This window comes from Tupaia chinensis, unplaced genomic scaffold (assembly GCF_000334495.1).
Source record: "Tupaia chinensis unplaced genomic scaffold, TupChi_1.0 Scaffold000070_1, whole genome shotgun sequence".
Taxonomy (NCBI): domain Eukaryota; kingdom Metazoa; phylum Chordata; class Mammalia; order Scandentia; family Tupaiidae; genus Tupaia; species Tupaia belangeri.
Window position 1 is genome coordinate 3,346,817 of NW_006159530.1, and position 15,399 is coordinate 3,362,215.

Genomic DNA, 15,399 nt, shown 5'->3' on the forward strand with positions numbered 1-15,399 from the left:
ACCACCTACAGGCCTCGATAGGTGAAAACACTGATGTTGGATTACAGAATTTTAGGCCCCATAGACCTTCCAAAGCATCTTATCTAGTCACCTCATTTATATTAAAAGCTGGGACCTAGAGGTCTGATGATATTTCAAATCATAGCCACCAGGTCCGAGACGCGAACCGCGGTCGACTACGTGGGAGTCCAGCGACATAGCCATTACGCTAACTGTTGGTTCCCCCTTCCAAAGCATCTTATCTAGTCACCTCATTTATATTAAAAGCTGGGACCTAGAGGTCTGATGATATTTCAAATCATCCCCAATAATGAAGCATAAAACAGAGAGTAGATGATGAGTTTCCTGCTTTCCAGTTCAGCATTCTTTAATCCTTATCTAGTAACCAACTTCATTCTTTGGGCATCTTTTTAGTACACTTAGCCAGGTAGCTCACCAACAGGTCAGGGGTTAGACTGCAGGGATCATGCAATTTATTAGGAAATAAGGAGCATGTTTCTTTGATTCCCATTAACCTGGGAATGTGTTAGAGGAATGGAAATTAAAACCCCTCTGACCAGCTCTGAGGCTTTAAAACATCTATATTTTAGAAGTCTACCTCCAGGGCCTCAGTACTAGTCTAGCCTTCTCACTAAGTAGAAAGATACTGTGCCCCTACTTAGGAATGTTCCATAATTCTGAAGTTGATAAATAGTCCCTGCAAGCAGGGAGCACAGTCCATGAACTGAGGCCACCAGTGGAAACACTTAGATTGTAAGCTAAGCACATGGAACAAAGTCAAAATTAAGCTTTAGGACTAGAATTTTTATTTCTCTGCATTGCATATGCCATGAGGTTATTTTCTCAGAGACGGCTGAGTTTTAATTGACTTGTCACCTGTGGTATATTTTTTCCCATTGAGCAAAAAGCCTGCAAATTCAGCTTGGAGGATTTGCCTGAGGCAAGGTGTCATAACCATTCACAAATCACCACTTGTATCCTGTTTATAGCACCTTTGCCCCACACAGGTCTCTGTAACTGATCTCATTTGCCTTTTGCACAAAGAGAGAACTGGGGGGAACCAGCAGTTAGCGTAATGGCTATGTCGCTGGACTCCCACGTAGTCGACGGCAGTTCGCGTCCCGGACCCGGTGGCTTAAAACACGCCGGGCACATGTGCGTGCGTGCCCAAGATCCCAAGAGGAGAATGGAGGAGAAGGAATTGCGGCATGACCATCCCCCTGGGGGGTGATTTGTCGCTTTCTGTCTCTATGTTTCTCTCTGTCTGTCTGGTGAGCGCACACGCCCTATAGCGAAAACACCTCCAAAAAAAAAAAAAAAAAAAGAGAGAGAGAGAGAGAACTGGGCCCTATAAGAATCAGGATTGCATAACTGTGGTTATCATAATATTGTGGTGAAAGAAAGCCATGAAAACAGTGGGTCTACCAATATGAATATTATTTGCGCGAAGGGTGCAAGAGTGAAAGGTAGTTGCACAAAGCCACGTCATACTAACGGCCCCAATTGTCTACTGTGGGCCAACCATGTGCCTTAGTGATTTTATCAAATCTTCTCAAAATTCTCCTAAGAGATAACTTTTGCTGTACGCATTTTTTTTTTGGTAAAATACATTTATTGCTAATAACCTTATGTAATTTATTCCTGATATTTGATGTTACAAACTTTAGGGTCTTTGAGATATGCAGGGTCCTTGTATGTAACTGGCATGAACTCCGTTACTGGAGCTCTCTCCGTTGCTTTTGTGATTTCTCTCTGTTTCATCCAACAAAGACCTGTTATGTGACTTCCATAAATGCTTCCAGTAAATGGAGAAATGAACTGGGGCGAAGATGTACATTCTTATCATCTGCACGTTTCTCACTCAAGACACATTTCGTAAGAGGCTCCTTATAAGGATCTTCCACTGGAACTGGCAGGTCCTCATTGATGGTTTCCTGTGTATGTTGTGAACAGCCCCTGGGCCATAGCACCTTGTGTGACCCAGGCCCTTTAAGGCACACTGCACCCATCACCAAGGGTGTCAACGTTTCCCTCCCTAGACCTCTGAACACGGCAACCGCAGCAGCCGTTCATTCCCCATTCCTCCTTTCCTGTCCTCTTTCCACTTCATCTTATCTGGTCTCTTCTGCTGCCCTTCCTCGTTAGTTCAAGGACTCCACTCAATGGTACTGTGCACGAATGCTATACACGTTTTACAGATGAGTGGACTAAAGTGTAGAGAGACTCAGGTAACACGTCTAGGAAGCGGCAGAAGTAGAATTTAAGTTCCAGTGTGTTTTCTCTCTAAAGCCCTCACATTCTCCTAACTAGTACATTATCCTGCCTCGTGTATGCCTGAGAGGTTCTGGCCGTCACAGCCACTTGGTATGCTACTTGACCCACTAAGATAGAATATATAGAGAAAGAAATGCTTAACAGGAGTTCTGAACACAGCTGTCCATGGGCCAATAAATGAACAAACCCTTATTGATACGTACACTATGCATGACACCAGGCGGCATGCCACAGCAGGTTCCAAGAAATGGGAGAATCAGGCTTTGCCCTCCAGGACTGTACAATGCAGTTGGGCCAGTGAGATGTGTGCATGGAGGGTAACCAACAACACAGGGCTTATATGATAATAGATGACAAGAAATACCTTCAGGGTAGGAAAGAATAATGAGAAGACGTGAGGTCATCTTTTCCCTCTAGGAGAACAGAGACTTACAGTACACACTATGCCAGAAAAATCTTTATGGAACTGGCTAATCTCATTTGAACTGGAGATGATTTCTGAGCTGCTGGGTTGCTGACCCCATTCTGACTCTAAAGTTAGACTTTTTATGAAAAACAGCCCATCAGGAAGACAGTAGAAAGTGTATCTGTGCTGTCATTCACCATGAGATTCTAATGTCCAAAACGGAACGCTTATTATAAGTGTGACCTCGCCCTCCCTAGACCTACCCTTGTTGGGGACTAAAATGTGGATTGCAGACAATTATCACCTGGGAGAACTTGGAATGTGGCACTTTTGGAAGCAGAGGCTGGGGGGGTGGGGTGGGGAGGGAGTGTTTTTCAATTCTCAAACTTAAAAAAAAAAAAATACAGTTTAAGAAAAAGCTACTTAAATCTCCTGCCCCATCACCTTCTTGGGTGGTCTCGGTAGGTTAGTAAATGCCATTGAAACTGAGTAATCACACACCTCTATAATTAGTCCATAATGCCCAGTAATCCTTGTCTAACATCTCCTCATGAAATGGCCCATTGAGAACCACCACAGGCCACCATCGCAGAGCGGTGTCTGTCTGCTCTCCCTCTTTGTGTCCTAAATATGTCACCTCAGCATGCCAGGCTGACATGCCTTGGCCCCACTGTCAGCCTTGTTTGTAAAAGCTACCCAAATCCTTGTTTTACATGCTCCACGTGGTCCTCCCACGTCTGGCTGTATACTGCGATGTCATCAATCAATGCCACACTGCATTCACCCAACTTCGTCAGCACCGTGTTTACCTTCGTCTGAAATGGAGCCAGAGTGTTCCCCTTGCTGAAAGAGACCCCTCGAACATACAGAAAGCCTGCGTGTGGCCAGGACTCCCTGGGCAGTGCTGTTCCTGTAAGTTCCTGCACTTGTCATGGCCACGCTCTGACCACTCGACCGCATGCCTGGCGCCGTGGCCACATATTGCTTCTGGTGTTCCAGACAGAACTCAAGGGAGCAACACTGAACTTCCCCGGGGAACATGGGACTCCTCGTTTGTAACTTTGGTAATCATGCTGACTGTTGGGACGATTAAACATACCTGTAGCGATCCAGTTTTTGGTGTCGCAGTAGAATTCTGCACCGAAGAAAACTGCAGCGAATCTGTGATTTCTTCTTCAGAAGAGAGGAAAGTGGCTTCACACTAGCTCGGAGAAGATGCAGGCTGGATCTGAGCATCTTGCCTTTGTCCAAGTGTGGAAACCCCACGCTTGTTTCTGGTTTCTGAGTCTGAAAGATGCACAGAGGTCACGTTGGATGTCGTACACCTGCCACTGTCTGACGCTACTCTTCTAGCCACGTGAGCTGTGCGCTGTAGCCTAATTATTTAGAGAAAGTGTTTGTAAAGGTGCCCTAGATACTAATGCACTTGATCCTGTCACCTCCTTGGAAATTTTGATAGATAAGTGAGATTTGAATATACATGTGAGCTGCACTTGATCCATTCTCTTTTTTTTTTTTTCTAAAGTGCTGAAAGAGAGATGAAGGCCTTTTTTTCCTTTGCCATCATCCACAAAATATTCCATTAAAGACGCTGTTCTGAAAGGCGTATGGACTCATTAGGTCTACCCAAGTATCAAATATGAACACCTTTATTTCTTTCATTGACACATGGTTCAACAGAACTCTCCTCTGCTTCTTTGTGTTCTTCCTTTAGGCAGTCTTTTACAGTAAAAAGAAATTACCTTCCTGGGCTGGTCCTGCAGTCTAGTGGTTAAGGGGGTTGGATCCCCCATAGCCAAACACAACTCAAATTCCAACTAGAGGACTCGAAAAACACAGCAGGCATGTATATGCATGCCCCAAATCCAGTCTGGATGAAGCAATAGAGGAGAAGGGATTGCCATAGGACCACACCCCATTGAGGGGTGCTTCCACCCCTCCTCTCTCTTTCTGTTTCTGTCTCTATCTCTGTCTTTCTCTCTCTCTCTGATGAGTATGTGTCTTCTGACTTATAAAGAAGAAGAAAGAGAATAAGAAGCAATTATGTTTTCAATTTTCTTTTCAGTACCCTTTATTTAAGCCTTTATAAACTTACATAAAGGAACTTCAAAAAGTCGGTGGAAAATGGAATTAAAGTCCAAGTTTAGTTTGGTGCAAAGAACTTTTGAAATCCATGCAAAGTTTTTCTTTAATAACATGCATTTTCCAATAACTTTCTGAAGACACTTCATCAACCACCTTTGTTATTTATATGTAGGATGTCCAAGTTAGCTGGCTAAGTTAACTTATGTTCCAGAGAAGGGTCCTTTGTCATCTTTGGGTTGATCGTTTTACTAAGAATCTCCTTGTGAGAATAATGAAAAACCACACAACAACTGCCTCCGTTCTCTCCTCCTGAACTTCTTCCAGACTTCCCTACTGACTAATTTTCTGTGCTCTGTACTTCTTGACCTTGGTTGTACAACATCTTATTAATAGTTCTTGATCTCAGTGACCTCAACAGAGACAGCAATCAATGAGTAGAGGCAGGGGAGCATCACTCAGGTGGAATTGGCCAGCTGCTGCTAAAAACATGCAGAAAGATCCCCCCAGTAAACAACCAAATGTGTTTTGTTTGTTTGTTTTCCTCTAGAGTTTATTGCAGAGCTAGGATGGGAGACCCAGGAGGTCTAGAGAGCATATCAGTTATAAAGGGACTATCAACACAAAATACATTGAATACCCTGATCTTCTCAGTCTGGGCAGATTCTCTGCTTAGTTCAGCCTCGGAGGAGAGAGATGAATCTCTGCTCTGGCTGTGGAAGCTGGAGCTGGATAATAAATTGAGGGAACTGCTGGGTCTTGATGATAATTCTATAAAATTACCTGCTTGTCTAATAAGCCAGAAAGAAAAATTTTCTTGGAGAAAAGAAATTGCCATTCTTGAATGTTGTCACATTATCGGAGCCTTCCTTCTCTGCAAGATTTGCTTTTATAGATTAAAGAAAAAGGTAAAGAGAGTTAGAGGACCTTGGCATAGTTTCCGGAGGCAGAAATTTTGTCCTCACCCTAAGGTGAAAGAAAGTGTGAATGGTGCCTTAAAGGCAATTGGAGGAGTATTCATTAATCAACAAGTATTTACTTAGCACTATTTTCAGAATTGTGCTTGGGGCTCTGGTAGGATAATGAAAGAAGTGTAAAGCAGAATCTATGCCCTCAAAGAATTTATGCTCTAATTGGGGAGAGAAGAAATAATAAGAGGCAGTTTAGAATAAATGCTAGATCGCGTGTTTCAGATCATAAGAAAGGAGCACATTATCTCTGAGACCAGGAATGGTCAGAGAGAGCTTCCCTGAAGTGGTAGGACTTGAAGTGAGTCTTGAAAGATGGGTTAAATATAGATAAAATAACCCCCACATTAATTAATTCACAGAATTAATTAATTCTGATGGCGGGGAATGTGACCTAGGATACAGCACTATTGTCACCGCTCTCTTTAATTACACAGAGAAGAATTAACCTACACCATGAAGGCATTCAAATGCATAGACACCCTTGAGAATTTATAGGCATGCCACTTACGTAGTGGGGTTTCTGCAGATTGACCTCATTTCTTCTACTTTTTTTTATTCCGTAGGCATCATAACCTTTAAAGTTCCCCAACTATTGGTTTGCATTAATCTCCTCTGCATCACATGAAATTTTCTTAGCCCTAGATTGGAAACGGGTCTGAGGACCTAACTAAGGACCTCTTCCATATGTACGATCCAGGGGTGAACTACCCACCCACAACACCTTTGCATGAGTCAACAAGGCAGCCACCTCTCGTTTCCTAGGTGACAGCTAAATGGCATTGCCCATTGTGCTATGTACCTTGCAGCAAGGATCCAAGCTGCCACTTCCTTTATATCTCTTCCTATGCCCTGGGAACACTTTTTTGCCATTACTCCACGTCATCTTGAATTAGTCTACAGATTGCAAAAGAGAGCAATGCTCTCCCCACCACGTTACCTCTCATTTGCCCTATAACATCCATGCACAAGGACTGAAGCGTTCAAGGAACAGCCTTTCGGTTTGCTGTACATGGAATGATAATAATATTAACTCATATTTGTGAAATATTCCATATTCTTATTACCCCGTTCATTTACCAGTTCTATGAAGCGAGCAAATACAGAGAGGATTACTAGAATCCCCTTCCCCATACGTAAAGATGCCTTTTTCTTTATAAAGAAAGAATATACAAGAGTGTTCTTTTTTTTTTAAGAATCACTTTTTAAGGCATTTTATTAATACTTTAAGAAATCTTTTTTTAAAATATAGAAGTCATACTGGATAACTGTAAAAAATGTGTAAAAAATGTGTAATCCACACACACTACATTTAGAAAGAAGGAAAAAAATATGGATAAAAAATCTGAGCCCTTGAGAGGTTAAGACTTGCCCAAGGTCCTATTCCGAGATAAATGACAAGGTTGGGCACAGCCTGGGCTGCCCGAGGCCAAATCCTATGTCACTGGGCAGTTGAGATATTCCCCAGGACTGAAGCGGCATCGCTACCCTGGCCATCAGGAGGGTGTATAATTTTATCAATACAATACAAAGGTTAATGGGATTGCCTCCTCCCAACTCTATCATAGTAAACGCAGGCTTTATGGCAACGTAAAAAAAAATGACCTCTCTCTGCTTTATGCTGATCATTAACTAAGATTATCTCACACTGGAGATTTACTATACCAAAGAGCACTGACATCACTAACTGCTATTAAGTATATGATACTTATACTCCATAAAGTGGAGAAAAACACCTTGTCAGCAACGTGGGGAACATAGACACAGCCAGAGGCATTTATCCCTCATGAAACAGCCCCTGTCTGCAGGGATCTGTCCACCAACCTCTAATATTCTCTGGCCATATCCACCTCATGAAAATTTCTCGATGAAACAGAAGGGTTGCTTGGTTGCTACTCTTACATGGTTGAATAGGATTAACTCCATCAATTTCAATAGATGATATACAGTGAAAAAAACTATATATCATATATATATATTCCAGCTCAAAGAAGAAAACAGGAGCAGAAATTGTCAAATCAGTGTAAAGAAACATGGCTTCAAAATTTAAATTCTCAAATGATTAACATTATGATGTCACCAAGAAACCACGTTTCACTTTTAACCGGAAGTAATAGGACAGAAAGACAAGTTGGTTGATTCTGTACAGGCAGCTCTGCATCAGGGGTCTCAGTAAATCCTTGTGTGGGAGCCAGGATGTAGCATGGAGGTTGAGGCGCTGGATCCCATATAGTTGCCTGTGTCCAGCTGAAGTCCCGGACCTGGAGACCTGAAAAACATTTTGGGCACTTGTGTGTATGTGCCCAAAATCCCGAGGGGAGAATGGAGGAGAGGTGATTGTGGTGCGGTCATCCCCCCCAGGGAGTGGATTTCTTACCCCTCCCCAACCCCTGTCAATCTCTCTCTGGTGAGCACATGCATTCTAAAATAAAATAAAATAAAATAAAACAAAACCTTGTACAAGTTAGTTACCCAATGATATACAGTGAATGTGAATTCAATGGATACATATTAATATTTAGAGTCTGTTAGTTCTGAGACATAAGAGTTGGCTTTGGGGACCCTGGGATGGAACATACCATTGCACTCATACAGTCTCCACTCCAATAGCAAAGACACATAAGTAATTAGAAAGCAACTGGGGAAAAGAAATCATGTAAGTGTTCACAACAGATATTGTGGACCTGGTCCCAAATGTCCAAGTAGGGTGGAGGCACCACGTCAAGTGGCCTTTCTAGAAGAGGCCTGTTGAAGCTTACCTTTGCAATCATGTCATGGATATGGGCTCCTGCCCTCCAACCCAGCCACCTGTCGTTGCTGCTAAGAGCGTGGCCTCTCGTTCCACCAGTAACACTGAGGCCAACAGAGCACAGCGGGGGCTCTGCCCATTTACAAAAGGTAAACATTCATTTTCATCAGTATCAGAGCAGGTGATACTCAGTGAAAAACAATAGGAAGATTCTATTTATAGATATCAAAGTTACTTTTAAACAGTCTTACGGAAAACACTAATTTTTTATAAATGATTTTTCAGGGCAGTATACCAAAAAACATTCAAACAGCATCAAGGCACAGCTTCTTGAAATTTCAGAACACCAAAATAATTTCTTAAAAAATAATTTAAGAAATTATTTTTAAAGTTGCAAGGGCAGTACAAAGAATATCCATATTCTCTTTATGCAGGTTCCTCTGTTGTTAAGATTTGCTGACAATTGCTCCATCACAACTTCCTGTTCTCTGTCCTGTGTGTACACCTCTCTCTATGCAGCCAAATCCACGTGCTGTCACTCAAGATTCTTCACAATAGAGAACAGCAGAGTAATTTAAACAGGAAACTTTAAAGAATGACCAATTATGGGACCAGCAGTTGGCATAATGGCTATGTCGCTGGACTCCCATGTAGTCGACCACAGTTTGAGTTCCAGACCCAGTGGCTTAAACTCACATTGGGCACATGTGTGTGCATGTGTACCCAAGATCCTGAGAGGAGAATGGAGGAGAAGGGATTGCGGCATGACCATCCCCCCGGGGGGGGGGCGGGATTTCCCACTTTCTGTCTCTCTCTGTCTTTCTGGCAAGCACATGCGTCCCTATAGCAAAAAAACTCTCCAAAAAATTTAAAAAAAAGAATGACCAATTATAAGGCAGAATTGTAGAAATGAGAACGTGGTTAGTAAACGGTAAAGAGAAATTTAAAGAATTTAGAAACAGTAGATACTAGGAGCAGCCAGAACTTAGGGCTGAGCTGAAGTGCTCATGAACGAATCTCTCCAGAGCTAAGATCCAGACCTAAGAAGGGCATGGCTGCGACTTACCGACTGGTAGGGATGCTTGCCGGGAATGTATCCACTGGTGTTCCAGGGAGTACTGTTTACTGGGAAGTGCATCCCTGGAGTCACTCAACTACAAGACCATCTGAGGAGACTGCAGGTGGAACCTGAACCACTCCTGGATGTGACTGACCACCATGCCCTGCAGAACTCAGGTGCTGGAGAGGCTGTGCGTGCTGCAGGAGCTGAGCTCTGGGAAGCTGCCTTTGCTGAGGCAACAGGATGCTGAAGGAGCTGCTTGTGCTGGGGAAGCCACGTGTGCTGCAGGAGACAGGCACTGGAGAAGCCACCTACTCTGCAGGTGCTTGGTGAATGAGCAATTGCAACTGAGACACAAAGCCCCTGATTCCTGAAACGTCCCTCCATCTGCCTGTACTGATAAGGCTTATTGCCAGCTGGCACAGAAAAAATAATAATAATCAAGGCCCAGATTCACTTTTTCGGAACAGGCAGTAAGAGATGAATTTGGAGCCAGGAGGTGATATATTGGTAACTGGCGTCATTATTTTTATGCCTTTTCTTAACCAAATGAGAGTAAGTTACAAACACAATGTCCCACCATACCTCAATAGTTTAGTTTGTATTTTCTCCAAGCAAAGACACTTTTTTAAAATATATATAACCACAATGCAATCTTTGAAATGAAAAAAAAAATCAACATTGATGCAAGATTGTCTCAAGAAAGTCTCATTTTTTCCTTCTGGTCCAGAATCTTTTCCAGGATAACACTTTGTATTTAGGCATCGTGTTCCTTCCATCTGAAACAGGGTCTAGTGTTACTTCCTACCTCATGACCTTGCTAATCAAAGATACTGCAGGCATTTCACCCTGCAAACTGCCCCTCACTGAGCTCTCAGAGCACACTGGGACCACACGTGGAGGAGAGCGCCACCAAAGAAACAGCCATGTGCTTCTCCCAGTGCCTCAGCGGGGCACACAGGGGGCTGACCTGGCCCTCCCGAGGGGCCTTAATCTTGATCACCTGAGCCAGGCGGTGCAGCCACATTGTCCACTGCTCTGCAGCTGCAGCTGTATCGCAAGAGAGCACCCTAACATCATGCAAATATCCTTTTCCTCACACCCCCCGTGAAGTTAGCAATGGTAGATATTTTCTTTCTGACTTACTTTCGATAATATTTCCAGTATTTTAATTATCGGCATTCTTTTTATGAGATGATCTTATATTGTAAAGGTTTTACCCATAGGATTTCTTTCTCTTCCTCTTTTCTGCTGTCTTTTTTCTTCCCTTCCTCCTTTCTGTCCTTTCTTTGATCTATTTATTTGCTCATAGTCATGTGTCACTTAATGGTGGAGATAAATCCTGACATGCACGGTTGCAATTTGCTTCAGTCATAATTCTATCTCACTTTTATTTGTGTTTGTTTTTATCATAGGGTGTGAGTGCTCGCCGGAGACAGAGAGGGAGAGTGAGAAATGACCCACCCCCCCTCAACCCCTTCTCCTCCATGCTCCTTTCAGGATTTTGAGCACACACACACACACTCTCAGTATCATTTTCAAGTGCGGGTCCAGGACTGGAATCACACACTCAGCCAAGTAGGATCCAGTACCTTAACCTCCATGCAACCTGCTAGCGCTCTATCTCACATTTTATCTTAACGCCTCTATTCATCTTCTGACCCCACTACTGCCTGCTTTTTCATTTGAGTTTTCCAAGTGCAGATGCATAAGTCAGAAATTTTACTGGACTGCTTTATCTATTTTTAGCTGGGCCACACAGGAATTACTCGCAAAACCAAGACTGGACATTCCCAACTCTAGTGCCCTCTTCTGGACTACAGTTTAAAAAGTCTACTGCCTTTCTGAAAGACTGCACTGAGCAGTCCTCAGATTTGCGTTTAAGGCAGGTTACATTGGAGCTCACCAGAGAGACCCATTTGGCATCAGTATTCCTAGACTTGGAGGAATAGACTTTTCTAAAACATAGCTCTGTGAGTTTAGAACCAAGGACTTGTGTGCTTATTTTTTAATTGATATACTTTCTTAAGAAGGGGAGGGGGACTAGCAGAGGACATAATGGTTATGTTACTGGACTCCCACATGGCCGACCGCAATTCGTGTCCCGGACCCGGCAGCTTAAAACTCAAAGTGAGTGCATGTGTGTGCGTGCCCAAAATCCTGAGAGGAGAATGGGGGAGAAGGGATTGCAGCATGGCTATGCCTCCTGGGGGGTGATTTCTCATTTTCTGTCTCTTTCTCTCTCTGTCTCTCTGGCAGAGCACATGGACCCTATAGCAAAAATCTCTCTCTTAAAAAAATAAAGAGGGTCGCCGGAGAGGTAGCTGTACTGACATATAATCTAACCATCATTTATTTGGTACTCTGTGTGTGGTCCAGCCCACTCATGGAACACATGGTTACCATTTGCCTCTGAAATCATTTAGTTTACTATTCCTCTTTCATTTTCTGATAACATACATTAATAATCTACCTCTATGGATTATTTTGAAGAAAATCTAACAAGACACTGTAAAACTATCTAAGACATGCTGCTACTTATGAGTATAGTGCCATTTTCTTATTCATACTACAAATAATACTTCTTATAAACCTCTTACACTTTTTTTTTCATGTCCAAGGAAGCTTAGTTGAAAACCTGACACCTATTTTCAGAGAAATGTGATCTTTTTACATCACACCAGGGTTTTCATAAATCCTCAGCTACAACTCTATAATTTGTTTTACACCACCAACTCCCACATCATTCCAATATTATTATAAAATCCAAGCAGCTACACTATAAATTTTAAGACATGGACTTTGAAACCCTCAACTTGCCAGTCATCAGGGCTTCAAGTATTTTAGGAAAGCAATCAGATGTTCGAGGAAGGAGAAGAGAACGAAGGCATTATTTTTTTCTTTTCCCCACAAAATAAAAAAGACGTACTTGCAGAGAAGCTATATGAGAAGAACACAGGCAAATAAAGACAGACAGGAAATTGAAGATAAAATCCTGCAGATCCTCCTGAATATTCTCAGTTAAGTCCTATTTTAAATGTTAAAATGTAAAGTTCACATAGCATTATAAGATGTTCTCAGAAACATTTTAAATTTCCCAACTAGATTCAGGAAAATCTTAAGATATATTCTGCCAAAATTTTCTGAAGTGTGCTGCTCCAGATTCACCTGGATTAAAAGAGATGTCTGGGGACCAGCAGATGGCATAATGGTTATGTCCCTGAACTCCCACACAGCCAACCACTGTTCGAGTCCTGAACCTGGCAGCTTAAAACTCAGGCCGAGTGCATGTGTGTGCATGCCCAAAATCCCTAGAGGAGAATGGAGGAGAATGGATTGCAGCTGGGCCATTCTCCCCGGGCGGGGGGTGATTTCTCACTTTCTGTCTCTCAGTCTCTCCGGCAATTACATACACCCTGTAGCAAAAATCTCTCTCTTAAAAAAAAAAAAAGAGAGAGAGAGAGAGATGTCTGAGTATGTTGTGGGCTGGAGTGTGTGTGTGTGTGTGGAGGGTTCTCTAGTTTCCCAGTTCTTAGAAGGTTATCTTGAGACACAGCTCAACAGGGCAGCTTGGAGGGGCAGTTCTGGAGTGACCTAACCACCAGGAGGCCCTTGTGAGAATCCTGGAATCCTAATTTTAAATATTAGAATAGTGTCAAGGTCTGCTTCAGCATTTCTGGGTTTTGTTTGTTTAACTGGTCTTTGAGCTGAAGCATTTATAGCAATCCTGATAAATTAAAATGAAATATAAATTATTTTACTACTGCTTTTGAGAAGAAAGAAAAAATGAACGGGAATAATATCAGCTATTTTGTCTGTTAAAAAATGCCAAAACTCTCAAGCAATTTTTGAAGCACAATATACCCCATCTTCTGAAACGTCTCTGCTTACAATCACGTCTCCAAACTATTGCTCAAAATTATCTTACTGAGATATTCCTGTGTCCTCAAAAATCCAAGAAAAATGTAATTAGACTTGCTGTACAATCCGTACCAAAACAAAAACCACTTTTATTATCATATGATTAGATTTTTTAATAAGTTCTCAAGAGGCCTTAAGACTCGGAATCTGAACATCCCAGTGCCCATCACACACTCTATTTATCCAAGAGATAAATTAGTATTTCAATTCAGTTTTTCTACTTTTAAATGAAAAGAAAAGCATTTTATATATTATGTGACACACACATATACACAAGCACACGTGCACACACATGCATACACAAATGTGAGAGGCCTTCAGAAAGCTCATTAAAAGATGGAATTAAAGGACAAGTTTCTTTTGATAAAAAATTCTGAGATCCGTCAGTTTTTTCCCTTTTTTTTTGGGGGGGGGGTTGCTATATGGCACGTGCACTTGCCCAGAAAAGCAGAGAGACAGAAAGTGAAAAATCGCTCCCCTCCAGGTGGGATGGCCACACCAAAATCCCTTCTCTTCCATTCTCCTCTAGAGATCTTGGGCATGCATGCACATGTGCCCAGCGTGAGTTTAAGCCTCCAGGTCTGGGACTCGAACTGCGGTTGACTACATGGGAGTCCAGCAACATAGTCATTACGCTAACTGCTGGTCCCACCCATGCACTTTTTTCACAATACACATTTTCATGAATGTTTTGAAGACTATATATTGTACAAATATGTGTATATATGTACATATATACATATAGTCTTCACATGTATATTTTATATTTAGTCATATAGACGTGTATGTGTGTGTATATACATGTATATATATATATGGAGAGAGAATTAACACTGTTCTAAAAGTTTGCTAGAGAACACGTGTGCTTGCTGAGAAAGATGGAGAGAGCGAGGAAGTATGGAGGCTGCACCTCCCCACACTGGGCATGGTCACTTATGATCTCTTTTACAGTCCTCCCTCTTTTCAAGATCTTGGGTACACAGGCAAATGTGCCCAGGACGGTTTTCAAGCTGCCGGGTCTGGTACTTGAGCTGTACAGTTGGCCATATGGGATCCAGCCACCTTAATCACCATGCCAGCAACGGGCCCAAGTGGTAATGCTTTAACAAGGTAGAGCTGAGAGCCTTATACACTGAAAACTACAAACACATGGCTGAGAAAGATAAATTAAAGTCTTAGATAAATGGGGAAATGTCCTGTGTTCATGGACAGAAAAACTCAACGTCACTAAGATGTTATAGTACTCAAAGTGATCTATAGATACAATGCAATCTGTTTCAAAATTTCAACAGTCATTTTTGCAGAAATGAAAAAGCTGATTTTTAAATTCATATGTAATTGAAAGGAGGCTCTAAATAATCAAAACAACACTAAGGAAGGAAAACAAGTTGGAAGACCCACTTTGCTTTTTTCATAATTTATTATAAATATGTCAGAGTTTGATATTGGCATTGGTTAGATATATAGACCACCGGAATAGAATTTGGGGCTTCTATTTGAAATATAAACCTACATATCAATGGCCAATTGATTTTTGACAAGGGCGTCAAGTCAATTCTATAGGGAGCTTTTTTTTTTTTTCCTTTTTGTTTTTGTTTTTGTTTTTTGAGAGATTTTTGCTATAGGGCATATGTACTTGCCAGAGAGATAGAAAGTGGGGAATCCCCCCCCCAGGGGGGATGGCCCTGTCACAGTCCCTTCTCCATTCTCCTCTCAGGATTTTGGGCATGCACGCATACACACCTGACTTGAGTTTTAAGCTGCCAGGTCTGGGACTCAAACCATGATCTACTACACAGGAGTCCAGAGACATAACTGCTACACCATCTGCTGATACCAAGGAGAATGTTTTCAATACCTGGTGTTGAGACAACTGTATTTTCCCATGCCAAAGAAAGAAGTTGGACTCCCTACTTTACATGAGATTTATATGAATACA

The 15,399-nt window shown here is 42.1% G+C and overlaps 1 pseudogene; it reads right to left on the minus strand.

Moving 5' to 3' along the window:
- Positions 1–1,635: 1,635 nt before the first annotated feature.
- LOC102488995 (28S ribosomal protein S18c, mitochondrial pseudogene) lies at positions 1,636–8,501 on the minus strand (annotated as a pseudogene).
- Positions 8,502–15,399: the final 6,898 nt, after the last annotated feature.